Consider the following 15,189-nt stretch of genomic DNA (forward strand, 5'->3'; position numbering starts at 1 on the left):
AATACAATTTATATTCTGTAAGTATCAATTCCAATGGTTTGAGGTTTGGTCTCAGGGACTAAAACCAATTTTACCTTAAAAGTATAAAGATGAAAAATATATTTAACCCATTTAATAATAATTTAAATTAAGTTTATGAGGTGAAGATGGTATGAATGAAGTGGAACATTTTTCTGCTTTAGATAATGTTGGAAGGGGGGTATATTTCGTTTAATCTGTTGAAATTTGACATTAAATCGCATCTATGTCAAGCAAAGAACCCAGTGACAAAAGTTTCACATTATTCTTTTCTTCCATCAGAAGTTGTCCAAAGCTATCCTTTCTTTCACAACTGAATTCTATTTATTTGCAATTTCAGAATCTTGTTTTCAATTTGTTAATTTTGTAAGAAGAAAATAAGAAAAAGTTATTTCATAATTCAGGTAAACTTAATTTATGCACGTATATAATAACGAATATTGAGTTTATCTAAAAACTAATTTAAACTTTATAAAAATTAATTTAACTTACAAAAAAAAAATGGTTTGCATAAGAAAAGAGGATAGACTAGATGAGAGAGATAAGTGTTTTCATGATTGGTATAATTCGGTTTTAATCAACTCGAAAGTTTGTACTGAATCATTTAAATTGGTTCAAATTTTTAATTTATTTGATCCAATTTGAAACAAAATCAATAATATTTTCTAATCACTAATGCTGGTATCAGATTTGTAATTTAACTAATTCAAATCAAACAAATAATATGTATTTTTATATTACTAATTATTACACAAGGAAATTTTGTGGCATAATCTTATAATAATTACATATTTTATTATAACTTTATTACTAATTATTTAGTTTATGTAAAAAAATTGTAATAAAATATCTTTTTTGTGACATAATTATATTTTTTTATAATCGTGACATAATTATATATAAATTTATGGATTAAATTATTTTTTTTAAAACAAAATACATTTGTATATGAAACCTAATCCAAAATAAATCACGATTTTTATCGGACTGGTTGGTTTGAAAGAAAAAAAATTGAAAAATCCAAATCAATCTAAACCATACAAATTGTGAACATATTTATTATAGGGATATCTGTATGTCCTTTTTCCATAAAAAATTTAAAAAATAAGAAAAAAATTAAATGAATTTTATATACTAATTCGACAAGAAATAGATCCAAGAGAAATTTCATACAGAAACAAAAACATCTTATACCATTTAGTTCAAACTTAGACGCAACGCAAATCTAAAAAATTTAGTTTGGAAAATAATAGTATATGTACTAAAAAGGAAAAATAATTATATAAAGATTGTTGCAATATCAAGTAAATTAATATAGTAATTCTATTTTGAAATTCATATTTTTATATTAAAAAATATATCGGTAGATTAAAGAGAGGATGCATGTAAAAATTATACTTTATGTTTTTATTTTTAAGTAATTTGAAAGTACTAAAACAACCTTTCAATTGAGAGATAAGAGATTAGTTAGGAGTGAAACTCTCATTTTGTTATCATAGACTAAGTTAATAATTGTTACATGTTCTCTTTCGAACTTAATGTTTTTTTTGTCGGCCTTTCGAACTTAATGTATATAATTTTATCTTTTAAAAGCATTTTGGTGAAGTGAAGGATGAGAGTGTATGAGTTATTATTGGTCTCGGCTCTAGACAATATAAGATTTATGGATGTATTTTTACGGGCAAATCTCTAATATAACAAATTTTCTTCATGTTTCGCACTATCTCTACATAATCTTTATAATTGCTACTGTCTATACGTTTTTTGTTTTGCACTGCACATTTGAGTTAATACCTGCATAAAGACCAGCTCACACAACATAAACATAGATAGATCATCCTAGTAAGACACTGAATTGGGTTAATGTGCCATTCTCCTAGGGAGTAGTTGAAGGACTATAGTCTTCCTCATCAACTACCTCTTGTTTGAAGACTATTATATTCTTTTGTTCCCATAAACACCTTACTACCGCCATCCACATGCCTTTTCAAACACAATTCTGCTTGTGGTTGATCTGGAGCAGACAAAATTGTTCAAAGTAACATGGTAAGTCATTATGTTGTATAGACAGAATTCCCACTCTGAGCAACTTTACATGCCATAAAGAGATGTTGTGTTGACTCATTGTCGCTGCAGCACATCACACATAGTGGTGAGGAAACCGTTACCCCTCTTTTCAAAAGGCATACTCTAGTTGGTACGTAGTCTATCTAACAGAACCCTCCATGCTGTTACCAACACATTACGAAAAACTTTAGTCTGTCATAGTAGCTTAAACACCGAACTTGGTCTGGTACGTTTATTGAGACACTCAAACGCTGCTTTTACCGAAAACATGCTTGAGCTGTCACCAACCAGCTCAAAGTATCCTTGGTTTCCATTCTGAAGCGAACTCTATCTACCGCTGTTAACATCTCACTTTCTAGTGACTGAGAGAGTAGAGGGAGTGACTGATAGAGTAGAAGTCTTTATTGCACATCATGGATGTTGGAGTTGGATAACAAATAAACATGCCAAGACAAAGTTTTTCTATTTCTATTGATGTATACACCTCTTGGATTGTCTCAAAACATTATGATGAGAATATGACCCTTAGATTTTGAGGCATGTTGTTATTTTCTGTGAGGAGCCAGAGCCAATGCAGATTTTATATAGCTGCATATTGCTCTTTGGTTGCAGCTGTCAAATTATGCAGCAAATTCTTTAACATGCACTGCCAAAGTATTTTTTTTATTCATTATATTATTTTTGTTGATAAAAAAAAAATTATGAGGAGAATATGAATCTCGACAACTGTACATATAATATGTATCAACACTGAACTGTATCAGTATTTTTGTGTGTTTGGTACGTAAACCACAATGAGTTAGTGACCTAGGATGTCCATCTAGGATCCACTGGAACTATCTAGGTTATACTGTAACATTGGTTCTTGGTGGTGGAAGGGTTATATTGTAAAAAACAGACACTCACTCACTCTTTGAATTCTCTCTAAAAGAAACACTCTTCTTTGTAATTCTCTTTATTGTATTTCTTTCTGTGGTCCTTCTTACAAATGAGAGAGCATCCTTTTTATAGGCTTTAGGAAGCTCTTCTAGAAAGATCTACATTATGACCTTAAAATCCCACTAACACCATAATTAAAATCACACTTACAACTTTTGACCTTTCACCTATCCAAATCCTCATTCTATAATATTCTAGTAACTTCTAATTTTAAAACCCACAAACTAACATTTAAAGTTTATTCAACATATATAAGCTATATATATGATGGACTGGCTGTTTGTAGGGCTTTATGCAGGTCAGACAAGACAAAAAAGAAGGCAGAGTCAGGATACTAAAATACACACCATTAATCATTCATAAGCTGTGCATTTTACCATCTGAAGGTCGAGCACATGATAGTAATACTACAACTTTTATTCCAACCTCAGTTTAACAGCTGTAACATATAATCTTCTTCACCTTTTTTTGGGCCACATGTATTGTCCCAATCATGAATTTGTTTGTTGTTTGCTATTCTACAACTTATCTAAAGGTCTAGGAGTTGGTTATCTAGGATAAGGGGAGGTTTTTTGTACTCTATTTGTTTGAGTATTGTACCGACCAGGTCATCAGGCGTGATGACGTGTCTTACACGTGCTCGGGTGGGGCGTGCTCAATGGAACACGTAGGCTAGAAAAGATGAATGGTTTAGAAGTGGGCATAGTCGCCGATCGCTGAATTGGCGTTCTCCGATCTCTAGTGTGCGTAACCGGCGGTCACCAGAGTTATGTCGTAGTCGCCGATCGCTGAATTGGCGTTCTCCAATCTCTAGTGTGCGTAACCGGCGGTCACCAGAGTTACGTCATAGTCGCCGTATGAGAGTGCTAGGAGAACGGATGATCAAAGATCGCCCGGGAATGCTAGGAGGTCGGGTGGTTTACACGCCGCCACAAGGAGCACATCGCCGGATCTCCCAGCAAACTTAGTTAAAGCTGTTGAAGGCTCAGAAGGCTAACTTCAAGCGTGTAAGTTCAGTAAGGCGATTGTGGCACCAGCATGGGGCATGAAGGCTGAGTGGGTTGGGGGGAAAACCTTGCTCATCAGCGACAGGATTCCCAGAGTGGACATTTGTTGGTGGCAAGGTTTCCCCAGCTAGAACATGCATGGCGTAGCAGTAAGGAGGGCGCCATTCGCGATGAGCGATATCACAGAGATGATGCACTTTGTTGCATCCGATACTCGCCTTGTCGGGTGGTGTTTCACAGCGCATTATGTGCTAGGTTGCTCCTTGAGTTGAAGACTTAGCTGTGCGGCCGGTTACTACACAAGAATGACGTTCAAGTTGCCCTAATCCAGATGACGACACGTGTAGGGTTGGATGTCACCAGTTACTGCAACCTAGATGATGACACGTGTAGGGTTGGGGGCAATGGAGAAATGACGCTCAAGTTGTCTTAGCTCAGATGACGACACGTGTAGGGCTGGGCGCTACCTGCTATCCCAGCCCAGATGGCAGATGGCGACACGTGCAGGGCTGGATGCGCGCCACGCGTCCAAAAGCATAACGACCTGGAGAGAGAAGAAACCTAGCTATAAAGGTAACCTTAACAGAATTTGCAGAGGTACGTTTTTCATTACGACTGATACTGCTAGGGTTGTGTGCCTATAGTACGGTCCTACAGAGCATATTCTCTCTTAGTTTTTGGGTGTTCTTGCCACTGACTTGAACGTCGGAGCGCCACCGGCCGCAGAGGCGCCACTGTGTGTTTTTCAGGTTCTCAGAGAGGCTATCTGTGGAGTGGACATGGAGGGCACGTGGTGTCAAGCTGGTGAGGAAGATCGTGACGAGGCAACACTCTTGCGCTAAGTCAACCGGCAGGATCAAGTATTGAGGTCATCATGAATCATAGTTTTTTTTTTTTATGGAGATTGGAGTATCCTCAAATGTTCCAATTTATTTATTTATTATTTATTGATAAAAAAATAGCATACCTTCCATATGAGCATATGCATCTCTAAGTGAACCTCTTCGCAATTTTCTTTTCTAGCACACCTCCTACACCTATGCGAGTCCAGCTACATTTATGTTGTTGAAAATGTTTTGACTTTAAGTTTCTTTTCTTGAGCATCTCCCATTCGTGAACGTATGCAATTTCTATATTAGTGTGCCTCTTATACCCATCTAGATAGAATCATACCTTTGTAGGTGAACTTTTAATGTAATTTTTATACTCTTACGCATGATAAAATGTTACTAAGTTACTATATTGAAACTAATTTTACGTTCATAATGACTTTGACAAGCTCAATAATATCTTGAATATAAAAGATAGTTGAATGAATTTGTTCTCAAATATTCCAAATTTTATTTTGCCTTGTCTTTGTATTTTTTATTTAAAAAATATAAAATTGGTACATCACTTTATTAGGACCTCCTCATGTATAACAACTTATCAAATTGCCCATCCTTGGATTACTTGACCCTTAAACATCTATTGTTTGAACTTGAATCTTCAACTTTTTATCACATGCTGAAGGTGTGGAGGTGAGTTAGAGATATTCAAGGAAGGAAATCAAGCTAAGGATCTCTAAGCATGAAGTCGAGCTAAAATATTCAAGATTTTAGTTAAAGATGAAAATGCTCAAGGCATGAGTTGACCAAATATGCTAGACATGAGTTCTATTTAAAATAATTAAGGTATGAGATTGGGCTGAGCCAAATATACTTAAGACATGAGGCATGGTTAAAAATAACTAAGGTATGAGATTGAGTTAGAGGTATTCAATGTGTAGAGTTGAGCTAAAGATGTTGAGATTGTTATGTCGAGTTAGAAATGTTCAAATTAAGTCATAACATTAAACTATACCTATTAGAAACATTATGATGAAAACTCATCCAATCTTGAAACATTTGACTAAGAAGATTGGAAGCAGAAAAAGGATCTCAGAAGACTCTCATATCAGGGAGAATTAATTGTTGTTTGTTCTTCCATTTTTTATTCTAGTCTTATAAACATTATACAAAGTAGTATAGGCTTTATTTTGGGCTTGTATTTGGGCCATTTCATGGGTAATGTATTAGGCCAATTAGAGTGTGGTGTAAATAGAAAAAGAAAGAGTCTAGCTACAGTTACAATTGGGCCTCCTTGGACCCAATGCAACTCTACACCATCTCTACAAAATAAATCAGTATTATCTACGGATTTTTACCCACGGATCTGAGTCCGTAGGTAAATTCAGCATTACCTACGGATATTATCTACGAACAACATTACCTGCGGACATTACCTACAGATTCTGAATCCGTAGGTAAATTCAGCATTACCTACCAATTATTACTCACAAATCTCTATTATTTACGAACTATCACTCACTGATCTCTATTACCTACCAACTATTATCATAATACTTATATACATAATATTAAAAATATTAATATAATATGAAAAATTATAAAAACATAATTCATATTCATAAATAATAATAATCATAACTAATTTATACATATTATTAATATTAATATAATAATTTAAATAATATAAATAGTATTATATTAATAATAATAATATTAATGATATTAGTAATATAAAAAATTAATAATATCAGTAATAATAACATTAATAATATAAACAGTATTAATAAAAATATATATAAAATTAACATTTTTTATAATATTAATAATATTAAAACTATTTATAATATTAATAAATATTTAATAATATTAATAAATATTTATAATATTAATCATATTAAATAATATTAATCATATTAAATAATATTAATAATATTTAATAATATTTAATAGTTAATAATATTAATAATATTTAATAATAGTAATAATATTTAATAATATTAATAATATTTAATAATATTAATAATATTTAATAATATTAATAATATTTAATAATATTAATAATATTTAATAATATTAATAATATTTAATAATATTAATAATATTTAATAATATTAATAATATTTAATAATATTAATAATATTAATAATATTTAATGATATTAATTATATTAATAATATTTAATGATATTAATAATATTTAATAATATTAATAATATTTAATACTATTAATAATATTTAATACTATTAATAATATTTAATACTATTAATAATATTTAATAATATTAATAATATTAATAATATTTAATAATATTAATAATATTAATAATATTTAATAATATTAATAATATTTAATAATATTAATAATATTTAATAATATTAATAATATTAATAATATTTAATAATATTAATAATATTTAATAATATTAATAATATTTAATAATCTTAATAATATTTAATAATATTAAACAATATTAATAATAATGATGGTATTAAATATATGAAGAATGTTATTAATTTTTATTTTATTAATTATATTAATATTGATAATCATACTTATAAATATAATAATAATTATGACATGACAACAAAATTTGACTGGTGTAATGGTTAAAGCTTCTATGAACATATCAAGTCCCACCTGTTGCAATTGAGTTCTAACATTAATTATAATTGTCATGACATATATAATAATTATCAATAAAAATCATAAAAATTGGAAAAAAATAATATTTGTAAATAATAATTGAAAAAAAAATAAAAATTAAGTGTTTTAACATTACCTACGGACTGCAGTTGGGTAATGCTGTTTTCGTTACCTACGGACATAATATCCGTAGGTAATGTTGATTTACCTACGGATTTTGGCTGTTACATACGGATTTTGTCCGTAGATAAATTGGATTTTTCTTGTAGTGCATATGAAGAGTTTTTAGGGTTAAAACTTGCACCTTGGTTGTCCATAGCACTATAAATACAAGTGTTAGCCCCCTTATAAATCAAATTGGAATTGATAAAGAAAGGCTGCCCAAGTTGCTAGCTCATTTGTCTTCCAATTCTAACTCTCAAGTTTACACTTCTAATAGTGTTTTGCTTGAATCTTCTTAGGAGTTGGCCTAACCTCTCTTAAGCTTCATTATCTTTCTCCATACACCATTACTTCATAGTTTCTTTCATCCATTTTAACCACTCAATCTCACCAAATTTTGCACCCCAAAATAAAAAATAAAAGACTCATAGCAATGCAAGCTAGGATTGCATCGTATTATGTTTAACAAACATTGGTATTAGTTGATTTTAGGATTGAACATTTGAATTGGTTGCTCTTGTTTATGATTTTGAGATTAGAAATTTATGGTGAGAACCCTAAGAATATTCACACTGGACACGAACTTAACCAAATGGTTAAGTAAGTGTGAAAGTTCACTTCAAAAAGGAAAAGATAAAAACACAAGGATAAGGTGATTATGATGCAAGGGGCGAAGAGTAAGAACAATGGAATTAAAGGATGTATGAAGATGACCAAAAGAAAATGACACAAACAAGAACATAAGTGATTAACTTAAATGGCACAAGGAAGGATGGAAAAGAGATGAGAAGAAGGAAGTTTATGGTGAAGAAGGGAGAAGATGATCACGCCACTTGGAGGGTGGGAAACTCCAAGATAAGTGAAAAGAGCCGCCACTTGAAATGCTCACACACTCAAGATAAGACCCAAAACATTTAGGAGACAAAGCTCACTAATCACTCAAGCAAAGTTTCTTTACTATATTCAAAATCTAGTTGAAAATACATGAGACAAGACATCCTATTTATAGGAAGGGGTGCCTTGGTGGGCAAGATGGGTGAAGGGTAGAAATGGCAAGAGAGAAGGGTTGTCTAAGGTGTTGACCATGGTCAAAACCGCACCTTTAGGAATAGCTTCTAGAAGGTAGGTTAAAAACCCTAATTCTAGGTGCGTTGTGTTGAAAAGGTGGGTTTGGTACAAACCCATTTTGCTAAGTACACTCCCTTTTATGCTATGTGAACGTACTCTAACCTATTTTGCTATTTGGACCCCAAAAGTGAGCCCAAATTATTTACAAACATGTTTTTGTCTTTTAAGAAGACTAGAAGAAAAAACAGTTGATGTTCTAGTCTATGCCAAGTTCTTCTTCTAATGAGGTCTGTCTGATATTTGGTGGGGCCTTGACTTGATTGCTGAGATGACTGCTCATAGTGTGAATTGTCTCTTGAGTCCTTGGTTATCTTCTTGACTACTTGGATTGTATCACACATATACACATGCATGTGTCCACACACACCATCCACACACATGCACACATAGACACATACACACATGTCCACATACCCGCACACACACTTTAGTTACATTATGCATCGAGCCACAATGTTAAACTATACCGACATAAGCATCCAATTATACTAAGCATAAAAACATGCATTGAACAATAATTAAATATAAGTAAACATTGCAATACACTACTAATCAACATAACATAATGTAAACATCACCTTATATGAGCTTAAATGACAAATCAAGCTATTATTTAGTTTTTGCAATATCAAACAAAAACGTTTTCATTATACTAGAACATAATTTTTTAATAAATTCTAAAAATCGTTACATCCAAATTAAATTATGCACATAAGTTCGATTCCCTATAACATAATGTATACTATATCAATTTCATATATATAAAATATATCATATACCAAGTTGAACTATATATTTACATGAATGTTTTGTTTGATTGAGGGATTGGATTGTGGAGGATTGATTTGGATATAAAGGGAATGAAAAGTGATGTGTTTTCGGTAATTTGAGTAGAAAATTTATTGATATATGTAATTGATTTTATTGAATTAATGAAAGATAACAGTTATTTTCTAAGTTCAAAATTTTCTTTAGTGTATATTTTAAAATATAAACTTTTATTTTAAAAATATTAGTTGGAAAAATAAAAATAAATTATTTATTAAAAATTATTATTAATATAAATTTATTATTTATTAAATTAGAATAAAAAAGTCATTTACACACAATACCCAAAAATTTCTATACTTTTTCTCCATCTCATACATATTCCTCACTCCAAACTCTTTGTACAAATCCACTCAAATAAATCTACACCAAAAATCCAAAGTTCTTATAATTACAATTAAGATCTTTTATCATGAATGATTTCGATCACACACAGAGATTTATATTAGTTCACTCTTAACCAAGAGTTACATTCAGTCCTCAGCTAACCACTAAGAATTTACTATGCAATCAAAACTAGGTTACAAACCAAGAATGTTGATCTTGAACCCCTCAAGAACACACAACGCTTCTGGGCAACACCACAGTTTTCAGAAACCCTTTCTGAAACTGACTTACACACAATTACAAGATTCAAGGAAAAAAATTGAATACACATGGGATTTTCAAAGCAAGATAACAAAGAATAAAAGACCCAGTTCCTAATTCACACACAAGCTATGATCCAAAAACTCTTGATCCTCTCTTAAAATCATTTTTAATAAACTATCTTTCTTGTTCTTTTCAAATGATCACTAAACAATCTTTATATAAACTAAAAAAAAAGTGGTTAAAACTGTTAGATCATTAATCAAAAGTAGTTAGAAACATTTAAAATCAATTTAGATTTCATAACAAAATTCTTTTAGAAAAACAGCTGATTGATTGGAAAAAGAACTAATTGATTTATTTTTCTATTAAGGATTTCACACAAAACAACCAGTTGTTTTAATAAAATAACTTATTGTTTTTGGCTCACAGATAAGACAAAAGAAAACAAAGTGTTGAACAAGATGCTTTGATGTCTCCAAATCCAAGAGGAAAGCTTGAAGACCTTGTTGCTGGGTGTGTGTGTGTTGTCTAGTTGTTTGGAACTTGTTAATTCACTCCTTAAGATGATCCAAGTTCATTTGAATCTTTAACCTTTTGAAAAGATGAGTTTTCTAAAATGCTATTAAAATTTCAACAGGTTGTTTTTTAAAACAACAGGTTGTTTTACCTTAACGGTTTTTGAAAAGGTTTTGAAAAGCTTGACTTTGTTTCAAGTCAATTCAACCGATTGTTTCGACAAAACAATCGATTGTTTTCATGAAAACCTTAACAAAATTATGTTAAGTGGTTTTAATATGTTTTAAATAATCCTAACTAACTTGGCTCCTTTATTAAATGTTTTTGACCACTTGGTTGGTCTATATAAAGGTGGTTTTTTGCTCCTAATCTAGTTGTAAGAGAAAGAGTTTATCAAAACAGTTTTTCCAAGATTTTAAAGAGCTTTGGATCATTCTTAAGTGTGTGAAATAGGATTGGGTTGTAATTCTGAACTTTAAGCTTTGTAATACCTAGGTGTATTCTATTCCATTCTTCCTCGATTACTATATTTCTGTATTTGTGTTGCCAAGGAGTGCTGTGTGTTCTTTAGGTGTTCAAGATCAAGACTCTTGGTGTGGTTAACCAAAGGTAGTGTGTTTCTTGAGGGGTTCAAGGTCACTACTTTGGTGTGTGGTGTTTGTAATCTGGTTTTGATTGCATAGTGGATTACCCAGTTGCTTCTGGGGACTGGATGTAGCTCTTGATGTAAGAGTGAACCAATATAAATTTGTTTGTGTGATTCTCTCTTTCCTTGATGTCACATATATATGTTTTAATTTGTTTTTATTAACTGCTGATAAAAACAACCGATTGTTTGGACAAAACAACCAATTGTTTTTCTGATATCATCTTAAATTTTTTTTGGGTATTTGTTTCCTTGATTCTAATGAATTGCTCAAGGTGTCAGAATGTAGTTCTGCCAAAGAAATGTGGAATACCCTTGAAGAGTATCACAAGAATCCAAGGAGTGCCTTGATGGACAAAGAAGAATCTTTTGTTGAATCTTTCTCTTTAGAATCCAGAAAGGAGGTTTGTCTTATGACAAAAGAAGAATCTGGATCAAGTCAAGCAAGAAGGAAAAGAAAGCAAAATAAAAAAGAAGCCAATCTGTGTTTGATGGCCAAAGAAGAAGATGATGCAAGTAATGTAAGTTATTGTCCTTCTTTAAAGGCTGAAAATTATAGTCAACTTCTTCAAGTTTTTAAAGAAACACATGAGGAAGCTAACCTTTTGGCAATCTTGAACAACCAGTTAAAAGGGTTGAATAACTGGCTTGAAAACAGAGTCAAGACACTAGAAGAAGAGTTGGAGAATTCAAAAACTGATTTTGAAAATCTAGAAATGCTTTGCAAGAACTCTTCTTGCAAGTGTGACTCACTTGTTTGTGAAAATTGTGAATCTCTTGAAAAGAAGGTTCATTACCTTGTGAAAACTGTGGATAGGCTTTCAAAGGGTAAATCCAACTTTGAGACTGTCTTGGCATCTCAAAATTGTGTTTTTGGAAAAGTAGGTTTAGGTTTTAATCCACAGAGCAAGAAAACTGAGTTTTCAAAGTCTTTTTCAAAACTGCCAGAAAAACAACTGATTGAAAAATCGAAACAACCGGTTGTTACATGTTTTTATTGCATGAAGAGAGACCACTCAGTTAGATTCTGCAATATTAGGAAGTTTTCTATTCCTAAATGTATTTTGAAATGGGTTCCTAAGGTTTCTGAGGTTCCTAAGACTTCTACTAACATAATTGGACCCAAATTCATAAGGGGACAAAATCTTGCTTCTTAATCCTCTCTTGTAGGTATCCTTGGCAACCAAGAATCACTTTTGGGCTTGAAGAATGACTGTCAAAGGGAAAAGCGACAAGAGTAAAGTCAATCTTTGTACCTACACTTTCAATTGTATATGTCTTGCAAGGTTCTTTGGAAGTTAAGAGACATCTTGGCACATGCATAATGGGTGCTTAAAAGAGAAACTTCAAGAATAAAGACAATATGTGTGTTTTCATTTCTCAATTTATGTAAGTGTGCCTTGTGACCATATGAACATATCAAAGTCTTCTTTTTAAGTGAATCTATTGGGGTTCTTTGTGCAAAGGTATGAACAAATTGCATACTGCATGTTCATCAATTTAAAAGGTAATTTTTGGTTATGAAAAATGTTCTTTTTGCTGTCACAGTAAAACAACCGATTGTTTCTGCGAAACAACCGATTGTTTTTCCTCTGGCATCTTTGTATAATGCTGCCAAGTTTGCTTATGCATGATTAAACCATTCCTCTTTTTCAAATCTTGCTTTTGGACAAATATACACTGAGTGTGCCTCCGATTTTGATAATAAAAGATTATATCCACTTGTTTTTTTGAAAGCTCTATATCATTTTCTATTCTTGAAATGTCAACATTGTTTGTACTGCTGGTCTACTATATTATCATTCTGATTTCTGCTTTGTACAACCCTTCTCATTGCTTATTTGTGAGAGCAAATAGGGGGAGTTGTTTATGCTTGATTTGATTGTATAAGATAGCTTTAAAACTGATGCATTTTTTTGTTGCTTCTTTGCACTTGAAATCACTTGATTACTTCAATTTTTCTGGTTTTTTTCTACTAATTTTGTATATGCAAAAAACTAGTTTGTGTGTGTCTTGTTATCTTGGTGCTATACTTGCTTTGTATATGCATCAATTCTATGTTACAGGACCTTTCAGGTACAGGTGCTATGATGAAAAATGATCAAAGTGATGCTTATGGTTCAAAAGCATATACACTTTACTCATATTCTTGACAAGTCAAAATTCATGACCTATGTAAAGAAACTTCAAGAATAAAGAGCTTGATCTGGTGTTGTTCATGGCTTATAATTGTGGAGGAGTCTGTCCATGTGGTGTTTGATGAAATCCTTCATAGTGATCAAAGTTCTACAAAGGTTTATGCAGAAGAAGATGAGAAGAACATCCCCTTGGAGAAGCGTGAATCCTGTCCAGAAAAACAACCGATTGATTTTGTGAAACAACCGGTTGAAATTGTGCAACAGGAAGAGCTGCCAAGGGAATGGAGAATTCTAAGGGATCTTTCAGTGGAGAACATCATTGGATGCAAATGGGTTTTCATAAACAAGCTGGATGAATCTGGAGTAATTACAAGGAACAAGGCAAGGCTTGTGGCTAAAGGTTATAATGAAGAAGAAGACATAGATTATGGTGAAACCTTTGCTCCAGTTGCAAGATTAGAAGCTATAAGGTTAATAAATTAGGTCCTTTGATATGGAGGGTTGGAGAAACGGAGGTAAAGGAAGGGATAGTTGGAGAAACGGAGGAAACAGAGAGGAGGGTTGGAGGAATGGTGGGAACAGAGGACGCTCAGTTCGACATGGAGACCAGGGAGCTGCAAAAGACTGTACAACTTTTTTCTTCTCGAATTTCCCAAGCGATTATGGGGAGCTAGATATGTTTAAGGTGTTCCAAAAGTGGGCAAGAGTGAAAGAAGTCTTTATCTCACGAAGACTAAATAAATGGGGGAGGAGGTTTGGGTTTGTGAGGTTCTTTGGTGTGAGAAATGTGGGTCGTCTGGAGAGAGATCTGGACCAGTTATATGTAGGGGATCGGAAGATGTTTGTGAATGTACCAAAATACCCTAAACAGCAATCTGAACCAAGCAGGATGGAGCAGAGGGTTCCACGAGAATCAAACAGGGAAAGGAAGGATGAAACATGGAAGCAAGATCAACAGGATACTGAACTCAGCCGAAAACAGAGAAGGGAGGAGAAGTGGGTGGAGAAGAGTGGAAACAGGTCCTACGCTGAAGTTGTAACAGGTGATTCCCAAGAGCAGTGGAAGGGTCTGACTATTAAAGTGCAACAACTAATCATGCTATGGATGGAAAGAAGTGTTGTGGGGAAGCTCAGAGATGATGTGGATGTTGACCAGCTAGGGGAGGAAGTAGTGCAAGGGAGTATGAATATGGTTCAAGTGAGGCTCTTAGGGGATAACTTAGTATTGCTTACTCCAAGAGCAGGGGAGAATATGGAGGACATTATAAAGCATTACAAGGAATGAGCTGATAGAGTTTTCGTTAGTTTTAAACCTTGGTCGAATACCATTGGCCCGAGCCACAAGACAGTGTAGGTGAGGTGTTACGGGCTGCCACTCTCATTCTAGAGTAGGGATTGCTTCACTAAAGTAATAGGAATTATGGCCCCATCAGCCACGTTAAAGGCCGTTGCTGAATCAACGGTGTAATGGGAAATCTTAGATTATGCTCGTTTACAAGTGCGTATTCTAAAACTTGAGAGTGCTAAGATGGCGAAATGTGTGCGGGTCAATAACCAATTGTGCAACATTCTTATAGAGGAGGAACCTCTGGAGCTGTATGGAGATAGGAGAAAGGATAATTATCCTTCCTTCAATTCTTCTGACAGCGTTTTGTCTTCAGAAACCTACATAGAAG

Source organism: Phaseolus vulgaris, chromosome 6 (assembly GCF_051622355.1).
Source record: "Phaseolus vulgaris cultivar YP4 chromosome 6, ASM5162235v1, whole genome shotgun sequence".
Classification (NCBI taxonomy): Eukaryota; Viridiplantae; Streptophyta; class Magnoliopsida; order Fabales; family Fabaceae; genus Phaseolus; species Phaseolus vulgaris.